The sequence below is a fragment of the Theobroma cacao genome, chromosome 7 (genome assembly GCF_053813885.1).
Source record: "Theobroma cacao isolate CCN51 chromosome 7, ASM5381388v1, whole genome shotgun sequence".
Lineage (NCBI taxonomy): Eukaryota > Viridiplantae > Streptophyta > Magnoliopsida > Malvales > Malvaceae > Theobroma > Theobroma cacao.
The window spans coordinates 32,440,558-32,448,796 of record NC_142645.1 but is presented as its reverse complement, the minus strand read 5'-3'; positions in this window follow the sequence as shown (position 1 = coordinate 32,448,796).

The window sequence follows — 8,239 nt, the reverse complement described above, 5'->3', positions numbered from 1 at the left end:
TATATAGAGGTATGATCGGTTCACTACTTTACTTAATAGCAAGTAGACCAGATGTTCAGTTTAGTGTGTGTTTGTGTGCTAGATTTCAATCACAACCTAAAGAATCACACCTAACAGTTGTTAAGAGAATTTTTAGATACCTCTTAGAAACTCAAACTTTAAGATTATGGTATTCTAGAGAATCATCATTTGATCTTGTAGGCTATTCGGATACAGACTTTGAAAGAAACAAAATTGATAGAAAAAGCGCTAGTGGAACATGTCAATTTATAGGTAATATGCTAGTGTCATGGTCCAGCAAAAAGCAAAACTCAGTGGCTTTATCTACAACAGAAGTAGAGTATATATCATTAGGTAGCTGCTGTGCACAAATTCTTTGGATTAAACAACAATTGAAAGACTATGGAGTGATCATGCACAACGTACCAATATACTGTGATAATACAAGTGCAATTAATATATCAAAAAACTCTAAGCAACACTCTAGGATAAAGCACATTGAGATCAGACACCACTTTATTAGAGACCATGTAATGAAAAATGATATTAAGATTGAATTTGTGAACACTTTACATAAACTAGCTGATATTTTTACTAAACCATTGAATGAAGATAGATTCTGTGAAATTAGAAGGAATTTAGGTATGATTAGTTAGTCGAAATTGTGAGAAAATCTTTGGTTCATGTACATGAAACAGAATGCATTTAGTCGACTGAGATGAATCTTAGTCAACTAAGAGTGTTCTAGTAGCATTAAATAATAAGACTCAATTAAAATAAGGGCAAGAGGAATAAAATAATGGGAAGAAACTGCATATTGGGTAATAAAGAAAGGAGAAATGTTGCTTGAGGTGAATAAATAAAATATAGAGGGAGTTTTGAAATTTTGAGCAAATAGAATAGGGCAATATTTAAGGGGGAGTTGAACAGTTTCTCTAAGAGGAATTAAAAGCAGCTGACAACTTCTCTTTCTCCACTTTTCTCTCCCCTAAAACTCGAGCCTCTGAAACTGAAACCCATCTCTTCACATTTTCTTCTCAAATCTATTCAAACCCTTTGCCATTTAGACAAAACCCCTGTCAGACAAATTCTTGAATCAAAATGGGGAGATCTCCATAGAGCAAAGAAATCATAAAAAAGAAGAAAGGGAAAAGACCACTAGACGAAGAGACAAAAATGAAAAGTCTGAAGAAGAAACAAAAAATGATGTTTGCGTTAATAAAAGAGATATAAGAGAAACTAAAAGAGAAGAAGCAGAAAATGGAAAAGAAGAAGAACAAGGAACCTTCACTCAAGAAAGGTACTAATTCCTCGTCTTCTAAGTTCAAAAATAGATTGCATGAACTGAGGTTCAAAAATATTGAGAATGCACCAATTTCCTATGGCAAATATATTGACTGGAAGAGTTTTGATGAGAACTTAGAGATTCAGACTAGTTTATCTGACTATTTTGATGAACTAAAACTGAAAGGATATAGCACCTTTAAAAATAGATCCTATAGTGCAAGTCTGGTAAAGGAATTCTATTCTAGCATTGCTTTAAAAGAAAAGGAATTAGAGGATTTTGATGATTATGTCGAAGATGGTCTGAATGTATATTTGAATGGGAAAGAATTTGTTGTCACTGTTGAGGATTTAGGAAGCTTACTAAAAATCGAGTGTGAAGAAGGTGAGTATGAGCTCCTAGAAAAGTATGATCCATCCTCATTATGGGAAATCATCACCGGGAGAAAGGAAAAGTATTCTTCAAAGAGTAATTCAGGACTGATAATTAGCCCCCAAATTAGGATTTTACACTACTTTATAGCAGCAAACATTCAGGGTAGAAGTGGAAGTTTGAGTTACATTAGCCTTCAGGATCTTTGGCTGATGGAACATTCCTTCAATGGAGTTTCTCTGAATGTAGGAAGGTTTATGATTGAAAAGATGAGAGGAGCTTGCAGACTTGATAAGATCAACCTGCCTTATGGAAATGTCATCTCATCTCTTATGCAGAAAAAGGGAGTTTGGGCAAAGAGGTATGAAATGGACATGGTGAAAACTAGAGATCAAGCCATTTACTATGACAGTTTGATCAAAATGGGGTATATATCTGATGGGGAAAGATTCATTAAGACCTCTAAGACTGGTCTTGGAAGAGAATCCAGCTTGCTTACTCAATAAGAGGAAGCACCATCCAGATTCTCAAATGAAGTTATTTTCAATCTTTTTATGAGAATCGATGGGAAGCTTATTGACCAAAGAGAAAGATTACAGAAAATAGAAGAGAAAATTGCAAAACTAGAAAGTGACCTGAAGAAGGAAGAAAAGGAACCATCTGAACTTGTGGCTGTAGACACCTCTGCAACACCTAGCACTACACCAGCACAGCAAGGTGCCGAAAGTTCAGTTGAGCCAGCAGAAAAATCTGCTCCTCATGGTGGAAGTCATGGCATTCAAGCTGAAGGTTCCACCTACAAATCTGCCAGTTCTGTTTCATCGACTAAAGACTCTCACCAAGGGGTTGATCAGCCAGCTAAGACACCCTTTCCGAAACTTCAAAGCAAAAATAAATCAGAACAAGGGACTAAAGTGGTTAGTTCAGAAATAGAGAAACAGCAGGCCTCCTCTCCTAACTCAGAAGAAATATCCATTATGGATATTTTCCATCAAATGGTTAGAGAGGGACAAGCTGAAAAAAACACTACTAGGACAAAAACTCAAAAGGATGGTGGAGATATAGGAAAAGGGAAGAAACCTACATCAGCTCCTAAAGTAAAGGCAAAATATGGGAAAGAAAAAGCCACTGCAGCACCAACAAAGGGAAAACCACCTACCAAGGGAAAGAAGACTATGGCCACCAAGACAGTTTTTCTCAAGAGAAAAAAGTCTTCCAGGTTAGCAAAGAAATCCAAACCAGTTTTTGCCTCTTCTCCTCAGAGTCTAGTCCTTGTCTCAGACAAGTCCTCACTAAAACCTTCCCTTAAAAAGTCATCACCTCTCCGAGAGCCCTCTTCTTTTCCTCTAACCCCTTCTATGGCATTGAATCCTCACCCTCTGACACATCAGATGAATAGAAGCCCCTTCCTTTGATGCTGACAAAAAGGGGGAGTATAATGGCAGAACCATGGGTGCAGGAACCAGAGAATAAAAAAAAAAATGTTAGGGTGGAGGAACCAGGAAGGAACTTAGAAAAGAAAAGAAAGCAAGAATGAATCAGAAGCAAAAGCAGGAACTTAGAGAAATAGGGGATAGGAAGCAAAAACAGTTCAGGGGCAATTTTGAAACATCTTTTGATTAACTGCTATTTGTGCCATGGTGGCACTTGAACACTCAATTTTAATTTTGTTGTTTATATGCTAGTGTGAGACATGAATGCTGATATATCTATGATGTTTGTTTACTGAAAATTGAATGTTTGCTAATATTTTGCTATCCATGATATTTAAACTGTTGTTAACAAAATCTACTGCTGAACCATATTGAATTGCATGCTGATAACTGTGTTGAATGCTGATAATTGAACAACTTACGATTGCAAATAATTATGGATGTTGTGAATAGTGTGTTAACTGAATTATGAAGGGAATAGACAAAATCTGATGACTATATACTATTGACAGACCTTGCTGAATTTTCTATGAAAAACTATCAACATTAATTGCTATAAATCACAAAAAATTCTGCACATATGTATTCTCTAAATGTATAATGTCATTTTCTATATGTCAAAAATAAAATTTGATGAAATAAATATGCACACACTAAAGGGGAGCATATGCTTTGGGGGAACAATCCTCATTTTGTGCAGAAAACTAAAATGAATAAAAAGATACTTTGCTGTTAATCAAAGAATGTTTTGTCATCATCAAAAAGGGGGAGATTGTTGACTCCATTAGTTTTTGATGATAGTAAAACATTCCCATTCATTTGTGTCTAATGCCATTACTTAAGTGTGCAGGAAAATTAATGTATAAAATTAATAAATCAATCCTTCAAAGTGTATATTAAAAGAAAAAGAAAGATAAAAATAATGAGACATGACTGATTAACAAGGAGGAAGCTCATTAGTTGAATAAGGAAGAATGTTGGTTGGTCAAGACTCAAATTGGAGAAATGGTGGGCTGAAGAGTTTAAGAAATAGAGACAACTTAGTCAACCAAGAATTAGTCAGTTGACTAAATGGTTACTGCCAGAACTGCTAGAGACAGGGAGTGGAAAACATAGGCAACCTAGTCAACTAAGATATCGAGTAGTCGACTAAGAGCATTCTGCCTGCAAGTTTGAAATCTACACTAAAAGACAGAGTAACGGCTAGAACCAACTCCTAACTGTCTTTAACGATAAGAAAACTGTCAAACTGCCATCAGAGATGTTTCTCCAAGTATAAAAGAGTTTTTCAACAATTAGAAATAAGTTTTTCAGAGTTTAGAGAGAAGATTTAAGCCTTATAGAGTAGAAAAATCAGAAAATCTTCTCCACACCTTGCTACACTCAAACGATTATCTTTTGTACTTGTATTCAGCACTCAACCTTGTACCATTTAGATCAACTTGTGATCATAGGTACTTTCTTCTACCTTTCTCATTATATTCTTAGAGTGAGGGAGTCACTCTAAGAGGTTATTTCAAAGCAAGCCGTCTGGGTCTAGATGACAAAGTTATGCTGGTACGGGTTACATGAGGGTATTTGCTTTAACATAGCAAGAAGCCCAGACATCCAACGTTGTGGTCTCAAGTATTCTTTCTATTTATAATGTGAATGCTTGAGTATTGTTTGATCCTGATTCTACGCACTCTTTTGTTGCTCCATGCTTTGCACCTTAATTGGGTAAAGATCGCGTTATGAGAAAAAAACAATTAGTGGTGTTTACCCCTTTAAGGGAGGTATTTGTGGTAGAATGGGAATATAGGTCTTGTGTAGTTAGAGTCAAGGACAAGACACTTTGGTAAATTTAGTGGAATTAGACACTTTAGATTTTGATGTGATCTTGGAAATGGATTGGCTATCGCCCTACCATGCTAGTGTGGACTGTTACCATAAATTAGATTTTGATTTTCAAAAACTTGTCAGTTAAAATCCTACTACATAAGTATACGTATCGAATAGATAGTATATTAGCAAGCAGAGTATCGATCCCATAGCAAATTGATCTAAAAATTTACTAATTACTAAAATTAGAATAATTTAATCTTATCCAAATAATCAAAATTAATTAATTAAGAAAAACTAATAAACTAAAACTAAAACCAACCAGAAAAATCAAAACAATAATAACTTGAGAAAATATCAAATCAAATAAGCCTAGGATTACAATATCCCTCACACTCCATCTAAATCTTACCTCTCTTCCTTAACTTATCTCAGTGGGTTGAATTGCTAACCTAGAGTCTTAAATTATTTATAAGGGTCTCCCGACTCATCTTACAAAAATATCTATTTTAATCAAAACACTATATCGCTATGTGAATTGAAATTAAAATAGACTCATTAAGTTCAGGCTCTAATCTAGCTACATATGGCTTATAGGTATATCCCTATCCTATAGGCAAATCAATTAATATGATCATATGCTATCCCAATTTTAGTCTATTCTAAACTCCCTCTCTCAAATTTGTTAAGGTTCCTAGATCAATTTAATTGGTGGCCAAACAATTAAAAGCATTAAGAACAAATTGGAATAAACAATTCAAATCCCATTAAAAATAAGTAAGAAAGAAATTAAAAATTTAATTTACATGTGAGTTTAATTGCAATCCTAAAAAAAGCAAATTAGCTACTCATGATGGAAAAAACAAATAACACTATATAAAATTCAACCATTGAGAGTAACAAGAAAAATAAAAGCCAAGGAAGAAAACAAAACAATATTTGCCGCCTTGATCTCCAAGTTTCAGCCTCAACTTTTAGCTTCTTGAATCTCTCAAAAGTTGTCTCTAATGTTGTTAAACATATCTTATTTATACTAATAGACTAAACCTAAAGTTCCTTAAGTTGACCTAGGGTTTAATTGGGCTTACAAGTGTAATAAAAGGCCCAAAAATCAATTATTAGTCTTTACAAATTTCCATTCCCAGTACAATACATCTAGCCATTTTTCGACGTGATTTTCTCTATCTCCAAAGCAGAACCGGGCAAAGTGATCCCCATAAAAGTTGTAACTTTGTCTCCTCTCTTTCCAATGGTCTAAGAATCTTATCATTTGGAGTTCTGTAACTCGAGATATGGCCAAAATACTGAAGCATATGTAAGCAGATTTTGTGTCTTTCAACACCTTACTTTACAAAATTAAGCCTAATCACTTTTAATCCTACAAAAGAAATATAAAAACTAATAAATAATAACCAAATTAAAAGGAATAACCTAAAATTGAAATAACTAACTTAAAAGTGACCTAATTATAAAAACAACTAAAAATAAATAAATTATAATTGAAAATTGAGGACTTAGCTAATATTTCATAACAAAATTGGACTAAAATAATTCTATAAAATAAAATTATCAGATTTTCCAGGCAAGCCATCATTTAGTATTCAGGGAAATAGAAGCAATGCTTCAACTAATTTGATATCAGTTATGTCTACTAAAAGGCTATTAAGACAGGGTTGTCTAGGTTACTTGGCTATTGTGAGAGATACCCAAGCGAAGGTCGGGGATATAAACCAAGTGTCGGTAGTGAATGAGCTTGTAGATGTATTTTCAGAGGAATTACCAAGTTTGCCTCTCGAGCGGGAGATTGAATTTTGTATAGACTTGATTTTGGACACTAAACCTATATCCATACCCCCATAGAGAATGGCGTCTGTGGAGCTTAAGGAACTTAAGGATCAACTAGAAGATTTGCTAGATAAAGGTTTCATCCGCCCTAGTGTCTCACCATGGGGAGCATCAGTGCTATTTTTAAAGAAGAAGGATGGGTCACTTAGATTATGTATTGACTACCGATAGTTTAATAAAGTGACGGTGAAGAATAAGTACCCCCTTCCAAGAATAGATGATTTATTTGACCAACTACAAGGAGCACAATGTTTCTTAAAAATTGATCTACGATATGAGTACCATCAATTAAGGATCCAGAATGAGGATGTACCAAAGACCGCATTTTGAACAAGATATGGGCATTATGAGTTTTTAGTAATGTCATTTGGACTTAGAAATGCCCTTGTAGCATTTATGAATTTGATAAACCGAGTGTTCAAGCCTTATTTGGACAAGTTTGTGGTGGTATTTATTGATGACATTTTTATATACTCGAGGAGCAGAGGGGAACACAAGCAACACCTTAAGATAATGCTCTAAATTTCGAGAGAACATCAAGTGTATGCTAAGTTCTCCAAGTGTGAGTTCTGGCTCGAAAGTGTTGCATTCTTAGGACATGTGGTTTCAAGGATGGGGTACAAGTCGATCCAAAGAAAGTTGAGGTAGTAGAAAAATGGCCAAGGCCAACCTCAGCTACAGAGATTAAAAACTTTTTGGGTTTGGCAGGCTATGACCATCGTTTTGTGAAGGATTTCTCCAAAATAGTCGCTCCTCTAACTAGGCTGACACATAAGGGTACAAAATTTGTGTGGTCGGATGCTTGTGAAGATAGTTTTGAAAAGCTTAAGGCTTGTCTCACCACAGCTCCAGTATTAAGCTTACCGCAAGGCACAAGGGGTTATACAGTATTTTGTGATGCATCACGCGTTGGTTTAGGGTGTGTATTAATGCAGCATGGGAAGGTGATTGTGTAATACCCCGCACCCTCGTTGGACAAAAATAAGACCTTATTGGTCAAACGAATGATCGTTTGATGTGAATTGGCATGCTAAAGAGCGACAAAGGATGAAAGGAACGTTCAAGAATAAAATGATTCGCGCGTGTAGAAACAATAGTTAAATAATAATATTTTCGTTGGAGAGGAATTAGTAAGCTTAAGGATGATTCGGAAGTAAATCGAGATGTAATGATGTGTTTTGAGACCAAACAAGGCAAATGAAAAAAGTTTGAAATAAAATAATATTTTATTCAATAAAATAATATTAAAATATTAATATTTTATATGTTGTCGGAATTAGTCATGAAAAATGGAATATGACTAATTTAAGTGGGGGAGAAGAAGTAAAGAAGAATTTTGAAGGAAAACGACGATAATTGTGTCAGCGTGATTTTATTAAATCGAGCTAACGCGGGTAAGCAAATATTTAAATATTATGGTGACACCGCGTTGAAATGCGATCTCGATATTTTGATTATACACGTATAAGAAAAAGAAGATAGA